Source organism: Rhinopithecus roxellana, chromosome 8 (assembly GCF_007565055.1).
Source record: "Rhinopithecus roxellana isolate Shanxi Qingling chromosome 8, ASM756505v1, whole genome shotgun sequence".
NCBI classification, from domain to species: domain Eukaryota; kingdom Metazoa; phylum Chordata; class Mammalia; order Primates; family Cercopithecidae; genus Rhinopithecus; species Rhinopithecus roxellana.
In genome coordinates, this window is record NC_044556.1 from 26949043 (window position 1) to 26968906 (window position 19864).

Below are 19864 nucleotides of genomic sequence, written 5' to 3' on the forward strand. Positions count from 1 at the left end.
GAGCTCCCTCAAACCTCACCATGATGAGCTATAGCACTCTATGTCTGCAAGTAAACTTGAAAGGCAGTCTAGGCCATAAGGACTGCACTCATAGGCAAGTCCTCAAGCTGAGTTAGGCCCAGAGACAGTGTACTGTAGGAGTGGGTGGGGTGCGGCACACAACATACTGAAATACCAGCTGGGGAAGCCAAGGGAGTGCTGGCATCACCCCTCCCCTAGCTCCAAGCTGTATAGCCTGAAACTTCAAAAGAGACCACTTCCTTCCACTTGAGGAGAGGAGAAGGGAGAGTGGGGAGAACTTCGTCCTGCTTCTTGGATACCAGCCCAGCCACAGCAGGATAGGACACTGAACAGAGTCAAGAGGCCCCTGTTTCAGGCCCTATCTCCCAGACACACCCTGGACCAGAAAAGAGCCTGCTGTCTTGAAGGAAAGAAACAAGTGCTGGCAGCTTTCATCACCTGCTAACTTAAGCCCTGAAAAACCAGCAGCAATACACAGGTACTACATCAAGGGTTTTGGGTGAAACTCTGAGACTTGCTGGCTTCAGATACTAGCTTGGTCATAGTGGGGTAGAGCACCAAGTGGGCTCTTGGGATCTCTGATTCCAGAACTTAACTCTTGGATGGCATTTCTGGACCTGCCCTGGGCCAGAGGGAAGCCCACTGTCCTGAAGGGTGAGTCTCAGGCCAGGAAGCATTCATGACAAGCTGATTTAAGAGATCTTGGGCCTTAAGGGAAAATCAGTAGTAGTCTGGCAATACTATTTATGGCCTGGGGTAGGGGAGGCAGGCTACAGGGTGAGGCTCTTCTGCTTTTGAAAAGGGGAAGGAAGAGTGAGAAGGACTATGTTGTGTGGTTTGAGTGCCACCTAACCCACAATACAATAAAATTGGTACAATACAATACCAAAATACCAGGTTTTGACTCTAGTCTGACTCTTGGACAACACTTCTGGACCCAGCTGGGTCTTGGGGGACCTTGCCACCCTGAATTGAAAGACACAGGTCTGGCTAGCTTTGTCAGCTTTTGATTTTAGAGCCCCAGGGCCTTGAATAAACATAGGTAGTAGCCAAGGAGTGATTACAACAGGGCTTGGGCGAGGCCCAGCACTGGGCTGGCTTCAAGTCTGTCCCAATGCAGTCATAGTGGTGCTGATCACAGCGGTGTTTGTGTCATTCCAACCTCAGTCTTAGGTGGCTCAGAGAGAGATTCTTTATGTTTGGGAGAAAGTTAGGGAAGGGAACAATAGTCTGTATTTGGTAAACTAGAGAATTCTCATGGATTTTGTCCAAGACCTTCAAGGCAGTACTTCTATGAGTCTGTAAGAACCACAGTGCTACTGGGATGCCCCCTAAAGAAGAAACAGCTTAGATTACAACATCAAAGTGCCTTCAAATATCTGAAAAGCCTTCTTAAGAATGATGGCTACAAATAATCACAGACAGTGAAGAGTACAATAAATACCTAACCCTTCAATGTCCAATCACCAAAGAACATCAAATAGCATCAACACCATCCAGGAAAAATATGGCATCACCAGTTAAACTAAATAAGCCACCAGGGACCAATCCTGGAGAAACAGATATACGACCTTTCAGTCAGAGAATTCAAAATAACTGTGTTGAGGAAACTCAAATAAATTCAAGATAACACAGAAAAGGAATTCAGAATTCTATCAGATAAAATTAATAAGAGATTAAAATAAAATAATTAAAAATAATCAGAAATTGTAGAGCTAAACAATGAAGAGGACATACTGAAGAGTGTATCAGAGTCCTTTTATAGCAGAACTGATCAAGTAGAAGAAAGAATTAGTGAGCCTGAAGACAGGCTAATTGAAAAGACACAGTCAGAGGAAACAAAAGAAAAAAAAGAATTAAAAATAAACGAAGCATGCCTGTAGGATCTAGAAAGTAGTCTCAAAAGAGCAAATCTAAGAGTTATTCACCTTAAAGAGAAGAAAGAGAAAGAGATAGGGCTAGAAAGTTTATTGAAAGGGTTAATAACAGAACTTTCCAAATCTAGAGAAAGATATAAATAAGCACAAAAGGTTATAGAACACCAAGCAGATTTACTGAAAGAAAATTACCTGAAGGAATTTAATAATCAAACTCCCAAAAGTCAAAGATAAAGAAAGGATTCTAGAAGCAACAAGAGAAAAGAAACAAATAACATACAATGGAGCTCCAGTGTGCCTGGCAGCGGATTTTTCAGTGGAAACCTTACAGAACAGGAGAGTGGCATGACATATTCAAAGTGTTGAAGGAAGAAAACGTTTACTGTAGAAAAGTATGCCCAGTGAAATTATGCTTCAAACATAAAGGAGAAATAAAGACTTTCCCAGGCAAGCAAAAGCAGAGGGATTTCATCAATACCAGACTCATTCTACAAGAAATGCTAAAGGGAGCCCTTCAATTAGAAAGAAAAGGACATTAACGAGCAATAAATAATCACCGAAGACAGAAAACTCACCGGTAACAGTAAGTACGCAGAAGAACACTGTATATTCTAACAGTGTAACTGTGGTGTGTAAACTATTCTTATCCTAAGCGGAAATACTAAAAAGTGAACCATTCAAAAATAATAACTACAACAACATTTCAAGGCAAAGTCAGTACAATGGGATGTAAATAGATACAACAACAATTTAAAAAGTGAGGAAATAAAGTTAAGGCATAGGGTTTTTGTTTTTTTTTTTTTTTTTAGTTTTCTTTTCGTTTGTTTATGCAAATAGTGTTAAGTTGCCATCAGGTTAAAATAATGAGTATTTTATACAGTATTTGCAAACCTCATGGTAACCTCAAACCCAAAAAACATACAATGGATACGTAAAAAATAAAAAGTAAGAAAATAAATCATACCATCAAAGAAAAATTACCTTTGCTAGAGGAAGACAAGAAGGAAAGAAAAATGAAAAAGAAGATTACAAAACAACCAGAGAACAAATAACAAAATGTCAGGAGCAAGTCTTTACTCATCAATAATAACATTGAATGTAAATAGACTATACTCTCCAATAGAAAGACATTGACTGACTGAATGGATGAAAAAACAAGACCCATTGATCTATTGCCTACAAGAAACACACTTCATCCAGAAAGACGCATATACACTGAAAATACAAGGATAGAAAAAGATATTCCGTGCCATTGGAAACCAAAAAAAGAGCAGGAGTTGCTATGCTTGTATCAGAAAAAAATAGATTTCCAGGCAAAAACTATAAGAAGAGACAAAAAAGTCCTTATAGGATAAGGGGTCAATTCAGCAAGAGGAAATAACAATTTTAAATACATATGCACCCAACACTGGAGTACTTTGATATATAAAGGAAATACTACTACAGCTGAAGAATCAGATGGGCCCTCATGCAATAATAGCTGAAGACTTCAACACTCCACTTTCAGCATTGGACAGATCTTCCAGACAGAAAATCAACAAGAAACATCAGACTTAATCCGCACTATAGACCAAATGGATCTAGTAGATATTTACAGAACATTTCATCCAAGAGCTGCAGGATACACATTCTTTTTCTCAGTGTATGGATTATTCTCAATGGTAGGTCATATGTTAGGTCACAAATAAATCTTAAAACATTGAGAAAAAAATGAAATAATATCAAGCATCTTTTCTGACCACAATGAAATAAAACTAGAAATCAGTAACAAGAGAAAATTTGGTAACTATACAAATACATGGAAGTTAAACAGTATGCTCCTGAATGACCAGTGGGTCAATGAAGAAATTAAGAGGAAAATTGAAATATTTCATGAAACAAATGATAATGAAAACACAACATACCCAAATCTATTTGCTACAGCAAAAACAATACTCAGAAGGAAGCTTATAGCTATAAGTGCATATGTCAAAAAAGAAAAATAACTTCAAATAAGCAATCTAACAATACATTTTAAAGAACTAGAAAAGCAAGAGCAAACCAAACCTCAAATTAGTAAAAGAAAAGAAATAATGAAGATCAAGGCAGAAATAAGTGAAATTGAAACAAAAAAATTCAAAAGCACAATCAAATAAAAAGTTTGTTTTTTGAAAAGTTAAACAAAATTGACAAATATTTAGTCAGACTAAGAAAAAAAGAGAGGAAATCCAAATAAAGTCAGAAATGAAAAAGGAGACATTACAACTGATGCTGCAAAAATTCAAAGGATTATTAGTGACTACTATGAGCAACTGCATGCCAATGAATTGGAAAATCAAGAAGAAATTAACAAATTCCTAGATACATACAGCCTACTAAGATTGAATCAGGGAGATTTCCAAAACCTGAACAGACCAATAACAAATAATGAGACTGAAGACAGTAAAAAGTCTTCCAGTAAAGAAAAGCTTGAGACCTGATGGCTGCACTTCTGAATTCTACCAGACATTTAAAGAAGAACTAATACCAATTCTACTCAAACTATTCCAGAAAATAGAGGAGTAGGGACCACTTTCAAACTCATTCTACAAGCCAGTGTTATCCTGATACAAAAACCAGAAAAAGAAACACAAGAAGAAAACTACAGGCCAATATCTCTTATGAATATTGATGCAAAAATCCTCAACAAAATACTAACAAACCAAATTCAACAATATTTTAGAAAGATCATTCATCACGACCAAGTGGGATTTTTATCCCTTGGATGTAAGAATGGTTCAACCTATGCAAATCAATCAAGACACATTATATCAACAGAATGCATGATAAAACCATATGTCATTTGAGTTGATGTTGAAAAAGCATTTGGTAAAATTCAAAACATCCCTTCATGATTTAAAAAAAGCATTAAATAATTGGGTACAATAGGAACATAACATAATAAAAGCCATTTATGACAGACTCACAGCTAGTATCATACTGAATGAGGAAAAACTGAAAGCCTTTTCTCAAAGACCTGGAACACAACAAGATGCTCACTGTCACCATTGTTATTTGACATAGTGCTAAAAGTCCTAGCTAGAGCAATCAGACAAGAAAAATATATGAAGGGCATCCACATTGGAAAGAAAGAAATCAAATTATCCTTGTTTGCTGGTGATATGACCTTATATTTGGAAAAAACTAGACTCCATAAGAAAACTATTATAACTGATAAACAAATTCAGTAAAGTTCCAGGATACAAAATCAACATTAAAAAGTCAGTAGCAGTTCTATATGCCAACGTTGAACAATGTGAAAAAGAAATAAAAAGGTAAATCCATTTACAACAGCCACACAAAAAATTAAATACCTAGGAATTCACTTAACTGAAGAAATGAAAGATCTCCAAAATGAAAAGAACGAAACACTGATGAAGGAAATTGAAGAGGGCACCAAATTCCATGTTCATGGATTGGAAGGCTCAATATTGTTAAAAAGCCCATATTACCCAAAGTACTCTACAGATTCAGTGTAATCCCTATCAAAATATGAATGACCTTCTTCACAGAAATAGAAAAAATCATCCTAAAATTTATATGGAACCACAAAAAACTCAGAATAGCCAAAGCCATCCAAAGCAAAAAGAACAAAACTGGAGGAATCACATTGCCTGAATTCAAATTATGCCGCAAAGCTATAGTTACCAAAACAGCATGGTACTGGCCTAAAAAAAGACATAGACCAATGAAACTGGATGTTAAGACTGCTGCCCAGTCACTTTGGGGCTCCTCATGCCTCTAAACCAACAGGCAAAGAAGAGAGTTATTTTGCTGTCTGGAGTGATTGATCCTAACTACCAGAAGAAATTGGACTACTACTCCACAATGGAGGTAAGAAAGAGTGTGTCTAGCATGTAGGAGATTCATTAGGGATATCTTATTATAACCATGTCCTTTGATTAAAGTCAATGGAAAACTACAACAATCCAAATGAGATAGTATTACTAATGGTCCAGACCCTTCGGGAATGAAGGTTTGAATCATCCCACCAGGGAAAGAACCACGACCCGTTGAGGTGCTTGTTGAAAGGCAAAGGGAATGGGTATGGAAGAAGGTAGTTACAAATTTCAGCTACAACCACAAGAGCAATTATAAAAATGAGGACATAATTTATCATGAGTATAAAACAAACGTCTTTACTTTCTTTCCTTTCTTATTCTTTTATCATGTAACATAAGATACACTGAGTTTATATCATAGTATTCAGATAGTGTTAATCTTACATCATAGTAAAATTACAGGATATAAAGAAGAGTAATCATCACTCAAGGACTTTACCTTTTCCTCTGGAAAAGGGGTTAGTGAATGTACAGTTGTATGCAGGACAGTGGTATCATGTTAGATGGAATTACGACCTTGTTATTTGTCTTTATTTGGAGATTAAACATGGTTTAAAGTGAGGTGATGCGTATGAGTGCTGAAAAGGGAAAAGCTCTGGTTTCCTTCTGTGCATTCCCAACACTCTCAATACTTCACTCCTGTCATGGGATGTGTGTGTGTGTGTGTGTGTGTGTGTGTGTTGGTTCTCAGGCCTTCAAACTCATACTGCAAATTTGTAAGTGACTCCCCTGTGTCTCCATTTTGCCAGCTGTAGATATTAGGATCTGTCTGTCTCTGTAATCACATAAGCCAATGACCTATAATATACCTCTTTATTTATAGAGATAGATAGACAGACAGACAGACAGACAGATAGATAGATAGATGGATAGATAGATAGATGATAGATAGATAGACAGACAGATATCCTGTATTGTTTGTTTCTCTAGAAAACTCCTGACAAATACAACTAGAAAATAAAAGTAATCTACATTGGAAAAGATATGAAACTATCTCTATTTATAGATTACTTGTTTTTGTTTATTGAAATCCTAAAGAAACCATTTAAAAACTATAAGAAGTAATAATCAAGTTAAGCAAGGTTATAGGATAAATGATTACTATTACCCCACAAGCATGGTCGACCAAAGCAAAAATGACAAATGGGATCACATCAAGTTAAAAAGCTTCTGCCCAGCAAGGGAAACAGTAAACAAAGTGAAGAGACAGCCCACAGAATAGGAGAAAATATTTGCGCAAAATGAAGAGACAGCCCACAGAATAGGAGAACATATTTTCAAACTGCCCATCTGACAAGGGATTAATAACCAGAATATATATGGAGCTCAAACAACTCTATAAGAAAACAACTAATAACCCAATTCAAAATGGGTAAAAAATCTGAATAGACATTTCTCAAAAGAAGATACACAAATGGATATATGCAAAAGCGCTCCACATCATTGACCATTGGAGAAATGCAAATTAAAACTACAATGAGATATCTCACCCCAGTTAAAATGGCTTTTATCCAAAAAACAGGCAATAACAAATGCTGGCAAGGATGTGGAGAAAAGGGAACTCTTGTACACTATTGGTGAGAATGTAAATTAGTACAACCACTATGGAGAACAGTTCAATGGTCCTTGAAGAAAAACTAAAAGCTACAATATAATCCAGCTATCCCACTTCTAGGTATATACCAAAAATAAAGGAAATCAAGATATTGCAGATATCTGCACTCCTATGTTTATTGCAGCACTATTCACAATAGTCAAGGTTTGGAAACAACCTAAGTGTCCATCAACAGATGGATGGATAAATAAAACATATTGATACACAATGGAGTACTATTCAGACATAAAAGACAATGAAATCCTGTCATTTGCAACAACATGGATAGAACTGGAGAACATTGTTTTAAGTGAAATAAGCCAGGCACAGAAAGACAAGCTTCCCATGTTCTTCACTTATTTGTGGGAGTTAAAAGTTAAAATAATTGGGCCAGGCCCAGTGGCTCACACCTGTAATCCCAGCACTTTGGGAGGCCGAAGCTGGTGGATAACGAGGTCAGGAAATTGAGACCATCCTGGCTAACAGGGTGAAATCTCATCTCTACTAAAAAAAATACAAAAAATTAGCCAGGCATGGAGGCAGGTTCCTGTAGTCCTAGCTACTCGGGTGACTGAAGCAGGAGAATGGCATGAATCTGGGAGGCAGAGCTTGCAGTGAGCTGAGACAGCACCACTGTACTACAGGCTGGGCAACAGAGCGAGACTTAGTCAAAACAAAACAAAAAAGTTAAAACAATTCAACTAATGGTGATAGAGAGTAGAATGATGGTTGCTAGAGGCTAGGAAGTGTAGTAGGGAGGGGGATTATGGACCTGGGGATGGTTAATGGGCACAAAATTAGGTGGAAAGAATGAATAAGATCTACTATTTGATAGCAAAACAGAGTAACTAAAGGCAATAATAATTTAATTGTGCATTTTAGAATAACTAAAAGAGTATAGTTGGATTGTTTGTAACATGAAGAATAAGTACTTGAGGTGATGGATACCTCATTCCAATGATGTGATTATTACACATTATATGCCATCAAAGTATCTCATGTACCCCATAAATACACACACCATCTATGTAGCCACAAAAATGAAAAATAAAAAGTTTTTTTAGGCCGGGCACGGTGGCTCACCGTGACGGGCGGATCACAAGGTCAGGAGATTGAGACCATCCTGGCTAACCCGGTGAAACCCCGTCTCTACTAAAAAATACAAAAAACTAGCCGGGCGAGGTGGCGGGCACCTGTAGTCCCAGCTACTCGGGAGGCTGAGGCAGGAGAATGGTGTGAACCCGAGAGACCGAGGTTGCAGTGAGCCGAGATTGTGCCACTGCACTCCAGCCTGGGCGACAGAGAGAGACTCCGTCTCAAAAAAAAAAAAAAAGTTTTTTTAAAAGATCAATATTAAAAATTCAATTATATGTCATACAATAACAATGAACAACCTGAAAATCAAGTTAATAATACAATTCCATTTCAATAGCATTATAAAGAATAAATATTTAGGAATAAATTCAACAAAAGCAAACACTAAATGTATATGCTGAAAATGGCTAAACATTGTCAAAAGAAATTAAAGATCAAATAAATGGAAAAACTCCTTCATGAATAGGAGACTCAAAATTGTTAAGATGGCAATACTCCACAAACTGATCAAAAGATTCAATGAAATCCCTAGCAAAATTTCAGGTGTCTTTTTTATATACATATTTTTTATTATTATACTTTATGTTCTGAGGTGCATGTGAACAACGTGCAGATTTGTTACATATGTATACATGTGCCATGTTGGTGTGCTTCACCCATTAACTCGTCATTTACATTAGGTATATCTCCTAATGCTATCCCTCCCCCTTCCCCTGACCCCACAACAGGCCCTGGTGTGTGATGTTCCCCTTCCTGTGTCCAAGTGTTCTCACTGTTCAATTCCCACCTATGAGTGAGAACGTGCAGTGTTTGGCTTTCTGTTCTTGCGATAGTTTGCTGAGAATGATGGTTTCCAGCTGTCTTTTTAAGGAAATTGTCAAGCTGATCTTACACTTAATATTTAAGCACAAGGGACCCAGAATAGCCAAAACAATCTTTAAAAATAACATGGTTGGAGGACTGACACCTCTCAATTTTGAAACTTATTATAAAACTGCAGTAATCAAGATAGTGTAATATTGTCAGAAGGATAAACATATGGATCAATGGATAAACATACGGATCAAAATTGAAAGTCCAGAAATAAACCTTCACAATTACAGTTAATTGATTTTCAACAGAGATGTTAAGAAAATTCAGTGGGAAAAGAATCATCATCTCAATAAGTGGTTCTGGGACCACTGAGTACTACATGCAAAAGAATGAAGCTGGGCCCCTTCCTCACACCATATAGAAAATATAAATTCATCAACCTAAATGGATCATCAATCCAAATGAGGAGGTAAAGCCATGAAACTCTTAGGAGAAAATGTAGGGGTGTATCTTGTATTTTCATGAGTGTTTTGGTCAGTTCAAACTGCTAAATAACATAGACTGGATGGCTTATAAACAACAGAAATTTATTTCTTACAGTTCTGGAGGCTGGGAAGTCCAAAAGGAAGTCACTGGCAGATTCAGTGTCCAGTGAAGATCCACTTTCTGGCTCATCAACAGATGTGTTTCACTGTGTCCTCACATGGCAAAAGGGCAAATTTGTTCTCTGGAATTTCTCTTATAATGACACTAATCCTATTAATGAGGACTCTGTTCTTATGACCTACTTTCTTTCCAAAAGTCCCACCTCCTAATACCATCTCCTCAGGCATTAGGATTTCAAAATATCCTTGGAGGGATACAAACACAGCCCATAGCATTCCACACTGTTCTCCCAAAACTTACATCCTTCTTGCATGCAAAATACATTTATTCGATCCCAATAGCCCACAAAGTCTTAACTCATTCAAGCATCAATTCAAAAGTCTAAAGTCTGAGGTGTTATCTAAATAAACTAGTTCAACCATTATGGAAAACAGTATGGCAATTCCTCAAGGATCTAGAACTAGATGTACCATATGACCCAGCCATCCCACTACTGGGTATATACCCAAAGGATTATAAATTATTCTACTACAAAGACACATGCACACGTATGTTTATTGCAGCACTATTCACAATAGCAAAGACTTGGAATCAACCCAAATGTCCATCTGTGACAGACTGGATTAAGAAAATGTGGCACATATACACCATGGAGTACTATGCAGCCATAAAAAAGGATGAGTTTGCGTCCTTTGTAGGGACATGGATGCAGCTGGAAACCATCATTCTTAGCAAACTATCACAAGAAGAGAAAACCAAACACCGCATGTTCTCACTCATAGGTGGGAACTGAACAATGAGATCACTTGGACTCGGGAAGGGGAACATCACACACTGGGGCCTATCATGGGGAGGGGGGAGGGGGGAGGGATTGCATTGGGGAGTTATACATGATATAAATGATGAATTGATGGGTGCTGACGAGTTGATGGGTGCAGCACACCAACATGGCACAAATATACATATGTAACAAACCTGCACGTTATGCACATGTACCCTAGAACTTAAAGTATAATAAAAAAATGAAAAAAAAAAAAGAACAACAACAACAACAACAAAGATATCGGTGAGACCCAAGGTTAATTAATTCTAAGAGAAATTCTCCTCCAGCTGTGAGCCTGTAAAATCAAACAAGCTATAAGCATCCGAAATACAATAGTGAGGCGGGAATGGGACAAACCTTCTCATTCCCAAGGGAATATTCAAGAAAGAAGAAAGGAGTCACAGATCTTAAACAAGTCCAAAATCCAAGAGAGCAAACAGCATTAAAACTTAAGGCTCAAGAATAATCTTTGACGCTCTGCCCTCTAGGTCCACTGGTGTAGAAATCTCACCCTGCAAATGTGGGCAGGCTTGACTCCCTCGCTTTGCTGGGTGCTACCCATACTGCAACTGTCACTGGTTGAAGTTAGATGCCTGCAGCGCTCTCAAGCTGTAATCACAGTCTCTTGGCTCTGTCTGTATGGGATTGTGGAGTTGGCACTACTCCCAGGGATCTGCATTGTCCTAGTGGGGAGTCTCTGTGGTGGCTCCTCCCAACAGCAGTACTCTGCCTGGGGCATCCTTTGAAATCTAGACAGAGGTAGCTATACCCTCACAGCTTTGCTAAGCACAATGTACACTGCAACTGGCTTACTGGAGTTGCACCTGGGGTGGCTGCAGAGTGCTGTGACTGAATGTGGGGAGCAAGTCTGCCATGTGAGGTGACACCATCAGTGGTGGCCCCTTCTTTGAAATAGTTTTTCCTCCCATACCCTTGCACTCTGGGACTGTAATAAGGGGGACAGCCTTGATTACCTTCAAAATGGCTTTAGGGTCATTCTTCCATTGTCTTGGATAATATGTCCTGGCCTCTGTTTAGATGATTGACAAATCTCCCCATTGTCTACATGAATATCACCTAGCTTTTGTTGGGATGGCTGATCCATACTAAACTCATTAAGTTTGGTTACACCATTTGTGTTCTCTCCCAAAAAGCTGTCTCATTTTCTCCAGTATGGGTAAGCTAATTTTCCAAATTATTAAATTTTGCTTCCGTTTTGATTAACTATGTATTATTAAGTCATCTCCCTTCTTGCATTTTACTATAAGCACTCAATTAAAAACAAACAAACAAACAAAAAAAAAAAAAACAAAAAAAACCCATGCTGCTCCTTAAACTCTTTGCTTAAAATTATCACAGCCAAATATCCAATTTTATTGCTCAAAGTTCTGTCTTCCACACATGGTTAGGACAAAAACATAATTAAGTCAAGTTCTTTGCCACTTTATAATAAGGATGACCTTTTCCCAATTGTCCAATATTATATTCCTCATTTCTGTCTGAGACCTCATTAGAATGGCCTTTGCCATCTATATTTCTACCAACATTATATTCATGACCACTTAGATGTTCTCTAAGAAGGCTAAGGTTCTCTCTACACCTCTCTTCTTCTATTTCTTCTCAAAATTTTCTTTAATATTCTGTTCACCACAATGCAGTCTTTTTCTAGAATGTACCTCAAAATGCTTCAAGCCTCTACCCATTACCCAGTTCCAAAGCTGCTTCCATATTTTTAGGTATTTGTTACAGGAGCATCCACACTTCTCAGCACCAATTATCTGTTTTAGTCCATTTGAACTGCTATACCAAAATATCATAATGGGGTAGTTACAAATAAACAGAAAGTTATTTTAAAATTTCCAGAAAACTTAATGATTTCCTTTTGGAGCCTTGAAAATCCAAGATTAAGGTGCTGGCAAACTCAGTGTCTGGTGAGGGTCTTACAGGTTAATGGACAGTTATCCTTTTACTATAACATCACATGTCAGAAGAGACAAGCTAGTTTTCTAGGCTCTCTTTTCTCTTTTATAAACACACTAATTCCATTATTGAGGACTCTGTTGTAATTATCTCATCACCTCCCAAAGACCACCCCACCTTCTAATATCATCACTCTGGGAGTCAGGATTTCAACATATCAACTTTGGGAGGCACTAACATTCAGACCATAGCAATGATCTAGAATTAAGGCAAAACATTTTTATGTATGACACTAAAAGTACAAGAGAAAACAATAAACAAATTGAACATCATCAAAATTAAAAACTTTTTTACTTTAAAGGATGTCAACAAGAAATTGAAAAGACAACTCATAGGATGTGAGAAAATATATAAAATAGAAGTCATAAGAGACTTTTACCTATAATTCTAAGGAACTCTTGTATCACTATAATAAAGACAAATGGCCAAATTTAAAAATTAGAGAAAGGATGTGAATAGATACATTACTGAGAAGATTAACAAATGGCTAATAGTCATATGAAAACACGGTCAATATCATTAACCATTAGAGAACGCAAATCAAAATCACAATGACATATCATTTCACATCCACTAGAATGGATATAACCAAAAGGAAAATACCGAGTAATATCAAAAGTGTGAGGAAATTGAAATCCTCATACACTGTTGGTGGGAATGTAAAATGGTGTGGCTGCTTTAAAAACCAATCAGTTGGTTTCCCTAAAGGTTAAACACAGAGTTAAAACATTGTCACAGGATCCTTGGGGTGTTGCTTTGCCAGTTGGAAACCTTTGTGGCTGGTGGTGACTTTGCTAGAGTTTTGCTGGGGCTCACCGGGCTTGTTCTTCCCATTTGGCCTGGAATGTTGTACTCAGCTTGCCCTACTGGCCCAAATCCCATGCCTATCAAGGATGAACCAGGTATGGAGTGGTGAGGGGTGCATGAGTGAGTGAGTGTAGGGTCCAGACACACTGTCCATGGTGGGGAAAGCAGCTCCAGGCACAGGCACAAGTGTCAGCTCCCTGTGAGCCTGCAGCTGGACCAGGTGTACTGCAAGTGGGCTCCACTGCTGGCACCAGGGAACATGGTGGTGCATGGAAGCTTGCAGATGCCAGAAACTGCAGAGCCCCAAAGAGGCTGTCAGAGCCCTGGCTTGGGGAACTCCTAGGTCTGGGCCCCCACAGGGCTGCAGCTCTTCTCTCTTCCTCTCTTCTCTCCTTTTTGTCACCTGCAATGTGGTAAGCAAGGGGCATGTTTCAGCCGTTTGTGTTACAGCTCTTTCAGTCCTGCCATTTGGTGGGTCCTACATTCTTGTCCCACATCTAGGAAGAATGAGGTACATGGACAACTGGTCAGTAAGGTGATAAAGTGCTTTATTGAGCAACAGTATAGCTCTTAGGAGACCCGAAGTAGGCAGCTTCTTTCCACGGGTAGGTCATCCCAACGAGCACAACTCTCAGTGGAGAGGAGACCCAGAGTGGGTAGCTCCTATCTGCAAGCAGATTGTCCTGTCCAGTGTGCAACTCTCAGTGGAGAAGATGCCTGGAGTAGGTAGCTCTTATCCACAGGCAGGTCGTCTCAATGTCTGCTCAGCTCTCAGCTAAAGGAGACCCACAGTGGGTAGCTCCTCTCTGCAGGCAGTTCATCCTGACGTCTTCCTGAGTCTGGCCAAGTCAGGGGTTCTTGTGGGCTTCAGGTGGGAGGAAGTACATGGTGATTGCTCAGTGGGCAGCCATGTGTGGCTGGGAAAAAGCACCATGAGTTCTCACGTTGGTCCATGGAACTGGCAGCCTGGCCCCCAGGCTTCAGGCTGTCCCAGGCTTGAAGGTGGGGCATTACCAGGGACCCACCCCTTTCTGCCCAGGAGCCTGTCTGCCTCCCACTGCCATCAACCTGATGTCCTTGGCACCCAGGATGTTTGTGCTGAGGGGTGCCCACAGGCCCACACTGTGTCACCCTCAGCTTCCCCTCAGCCTCCCACCGGTGCTCATCACACCCAAAGTCCAGAGAGGGGGCCAAGGCAGCAGGAACCTGGCATGATAGCACTACCCTGAATGCATGCACACCCAGCTGGGCCAGGACGGTGCCCAGGCTTGGCCTCAACTTTGTTCTGAAATTGGAGCAGTACTGGGAGAGGGGAGAGCCTGGGCAGTGGGAGCAGTCATTTCTAAGTCTGCCAGGGCAAGGGGACTTCCAGCTTGCCCAGAGAGGTAGGGCTCCCACCCTTCCAACAGGGCTTCGGCCTGTTCTTAGCTCCAGCTGGCCTGTGGAGTGCACATCCCCAAAAGTGCCTTCCCAGCTGCAGCCAGTGTCTTTGCAGCACCTGCTCCAGATGGGTCGTTGCTGTCGTCAATATGACCTAGCAATTCTACTCCTAATGTACCCATGGGAAATGAAAATAGATGTCCATACAAAAACTTGCATGTAATTATTCATAGCAACATTATCAATAACAGCCAAAAAGTGGAAACAACTTAAATGCTTATTAACTGATGAAAATATAAATAAAATGTGGTATATCCATACAACAAGATATTATTTCGTGATAAAAAGGATGAAGTACTAATATGTGCTACAGCATGGATGAACCTTGAAAATATTAAGCTAAATAAAAGAAGCCAGCCACAAAAGACAATTATATGATTCAATTGATATGAAATGTGAAGAATAGACAAATATATAGAGATTAAAAAGTAGGCTTGTAGTTCCAGGGACTGGGACTGGGGACAAATAGGAGTGACTGCTAGTGGGTATAGAGCTTCTTTTTGGGGATGATGAAAATGTTTTATCATTGATTTTGGTGATGATTGTACAACTCTGTGGATATACTCAAAACCATTGACTTGGATGCTTTAAATAAGTGAATTGTATGTCATGTGAATTATATGTAAATAAGTCTTATTTTTAAAAAGAAAAAGAAAATAAATGTTAGAGTCTTGCTTTTAAGATATGGTTCCTCTATATTCTAAAACATCTTTACTTACGGCCGTCAACAAATATATATGATTTATTAAAACAATTTTTTTCTAAAGTTTTCTTAAATGAAATACATTCAAAGGAACTTTTGTTATAGTAATGAAATGAACTGCAGATAAATTTTCATTATACTGGTACCACTTAAATAAAATTCAGGGATAGCAATGATCTGTCCTGTGAGTCTGTCCATGGAAGCTGAGTACAGTGAATCTGAGAAGCTTTCAAAAACAGCTAAATGTTTGTTTTAAGTTAAAAACATCAACACTTTAGAAAAAAGCTTGGCAATATTAAGCCATGTTTAGTTCAGTTATAGAATTAATTGGGTAATATTTACGAACAATTATCTCACTGTGCTTAGAGTTTGCCTTACTCTGTATTTTCAGTTTTGTTACATAATAAATTTGCTTTTTGTTTTTAAAGAAAATCATTCCTAGATTCCTTCCTTTGGTAATAGGATTATTGTATCCAGTTTAAGAGAAAAGCAGACCATAATAGGTCATGGAATTACATGCATATTCCATATCCTTTGGGTTTTGCTAGTCTAAAGATGTTTAAAATCATGTTACCTTATTATTCTAACACATTTATTTATTTGTTACAGTACATGACAGAAGACTTGAAATTGCCAGTTTCCCATAATAGTAAGGAAAACCTTTTTACAAAACACATATTCTAGTCAAAACTACAAAGCATTATGTTACATTACAAGAACTAACCCAAATATTACTGCTAGAGAGTCCAAATGAAATTATGGGTCAGATTTGGCAACCATATGCTACTACTGAAATTAATAATATTAACAGTAATAGTAATAACAAAATTAAAATTGATATGGGTCTTTAGTTCACAAATGATTTCACGTATATTAGTTTCTTTGATTCTCATAACCTTTGAACATATATTATCAATTATCTCTACTTTGTTGATGGGAAAATTGAAGGTAATAATTTAAAATACATGCCTGAATTCTCTAAGCCAATGAGGTATTTCATGTAAAGATCTGTCCATTTGCAGAATTGGGTGTTAATCACAGGCTTAGGGTTATAGCCCCTCCATCAGATTAGCTATACCTCATTTTAATCACCTAGAATTAAGTGCTTTTAGGTTTTAACTGTCATTTGTGCTATTCAAGTATTTTTGACCCTCTGACTACTGAGCACAGGGTATGATTGTACTTCATGACCCCCTTTAAGTTGAATGGAGCTGTGCAATCATTTCTGGCCAGTAAGTCATGAGTAAAAGAAACATGAGTTACTTCTGAGCCAGAAGGGGTAGGATGGAAAGCAAAAGTTCTGCAAGTGGATTATTAAGGGGATTATTAGGTACAACAGCAAGAGGAGTCACTCCCACTTCTACTCCTTGATTCCTGGTCCCATGTGTTCTACCTATGGGAGAGATTGCACCATATAACGGACTCTGATGCAAAGTGTACACTGCATCCTCCAAGATAGAACCCCATTATTTCAGGATGTTATCTCCAAACGGCACCATAACTGAGTCTACAGTAAGCCAGTCTACCTTTCAGTCAAGCCAGCTACTTCCAACATATGAAATATATAGTAAGAAGAGTTGATTTTATGTGCATGAGTCCATGATGACTTCTTTTACCATGAAATGAATTCCTTGATCAGATCTGGTGCTCTATGGAATGCAATGGTGGTGAATAAGACAGTCTGTGAATCCACAAATAGTGGTGCTGGAAGAAACACTAATGGCAGGGAAGGTATATTTATATCCAGAGTGTGTTCATTTCAGCGAGGATGAATCTCTACCTACTTCATGAGGGAAGAGATCCAACATAATCAACCTGCTGCCAGTTGGCTGGCTTGGCCCCTATATCCCAGGAATGATGCCATATTGAGGGCTCAGTGTTGGTTTGTGCTGTTGGCAGATTAGGTACTCAAGGGTTGCGTTAGCCAGATCAGCTTTGGTAAAAGGATGTTCATGTTATCGAGTCCATGCATAGACTCCATCCCTGCCAATATAGCCTCTTAGTTCATGGATCCATTAAATGAAGAATATGATGGCTAGGGAGAAAGGTTGACTGACATCCCAGAGTGCATAACTCTATCCACTTAAAGCCACCTCTGTAGTAGTGGCCCTCTGGTGGGCATTTCACATTCACAAACTTCTTAATCTGTGGCCATTCTGAAAAGTCAACCTACATACTTCTTCTGTAAGCTCCCTTTTGACTAATCATCTAAAACGGTTCCTTCCAAGTCCTTGACCATCCAACTAAACTATTTGCAACTACCCATGCATTATATGAACCTGTATTTCTAGCCATCTCACTCTCCAGACATATAGATGACCAAATGTCACACTTGAAGTTCTGGTCACTGGGAGAATATTCCTTCACCACTGTTCTTCATGTTTACCCTTGAGTGGGGCTGCAGTGCTGCAGCTGCTCTTTTCAGATGGTGCTAGCATACTGTGAAGACCTATCTCTATGCCAGGCTTGAGGTTTTTCTTCCTCAGTGACTTAGTTGTAAGGAGATTCCCAAAATGCCATTTTTTGCAGGCCTATCTTCTGGGACCATTCCTGGTAGCAATTCTGTATTGTTCCAGATCCAGTCACGTGATAAAAATCACATAGTCATTTGAGGAGGCAAAATTTCATATAAAGCATTATTGACAGGGAATTGGCGTGATGAAGAATTGGCTAATGAGAGTCAAAATAATTCTAAAAGTACACAAATATAATATAAAATGTGACCACTACCCATAGTGCTGAGGTAAGTGCCCACGGACAAGCCCTCTCTTGCCAGAAGTGAGATCCAGATGTCACCATCTTAGCTCCACCTTAGCTTCCTGAATGTTGGAGAAGTCAATGAAGTACCTCATGGTAGGACTTAATGGAAATCTATCCTCTGGTAGGTGTTGAGCCTCAGAACTTGTTAGATGCCAGAAGAAGCTGCTGCTTGTTGGAAACTATCAGACTCAGGAGCCTCACAAAGTCCTTCTCTTCAGGAGTCTAGTGCACTGGGTCAGCTCTTGGCTGCTGTGCTTGACAGACATCAGGGAATGGCTGGACTCCAGTGTCCCTGGTGTGTGTCCATGCCTGGGACTAAGAAGAGGGAAGGGGGTACAGCAACCTGGGCTGGGGGCAGGCCCACAATATCTGGGACTATGCCAACACAGCTGTGTGAGTTTGATAGTGAGTCAAATACCACAAAAAGTTTTGCCCTACAGGAACCTCACATTGAACAGTGGAGAAAAAAAGCTCTCTGCAGGACACTGGTAAGGGAGCACACCAGAAATAGGAAGAGGAAAAACCCTTCCTTCTGCAGTATCCCTCCAGATCCTCTCCTGACAATGTTTAACATCTTGCCAGGTGGCAAAGGAGAAATATCTATAAGACTCATCTCCATTATCACAGAGCAGGCAATGAGAGTCCATTTGCAGTAGAGAAGCAAAGAATTAACAATAAGCACACTGACTATATTTTTCATTTCTAGACTTTTTTGTTCTTTTTGTAGTCTGTTGTCGTTATTCTTTTATTATTTAATAATTTATATTCTGTATATTGTTTGATTATTTAAAGTTCTTTGAGGCTGTACTCCTAAAAGTTTTATATGATGATTCTGATCCATGATAGTTTCCTTGAATGCTTTAAATTATGTATTGTGATCTCATCTTCAGTCTAGTTTTCTCTGTTGAAACTGTCTAGAGTGAGCTGAGAGATCTTTTTATTTGATTATGCCAGAGATCCCAGTTATATCACTAACTCAAGAACACTTTTAATATTTTGAATTGTGACTTCCCAAACCACGAGTAAGATTTTTGGGGAGATATCTTTCCTACGTGGAGCTCAGGCTGATCCAAAAGAGTATTGTTATTGACCGAATATCTTATAAGTTTATATTTCCCTTATTCCTATGATAATTCAAATGCAAACCTTTAGACTATTGAGACCAATCCTACATGTTCCACCCTGGGGACAGGCAGACTAGCAGCCCAAATATTTATCAATTTCATCTTCTCACATAAGGTTACTTTGTTTCTTGTTTCCTGAAAGTTAATTACTTTTTTGCAAATTCAACCAGGAATTTAAAGATTCTTGTTACAGTTCTTCAGGACTGGTAGTGGAAGAATTTTAGAATTATCTGTTCTGCTAAATTCCAAGAGCTGAGAATCCCAGAATATCCTTACAAATCCTCCTTTCTATTTTATTTTTCTTTAGAGATAGAGTCTTACTCTGTCACTGGTCTGGAGTGCAGTAACACAATCACAGTTC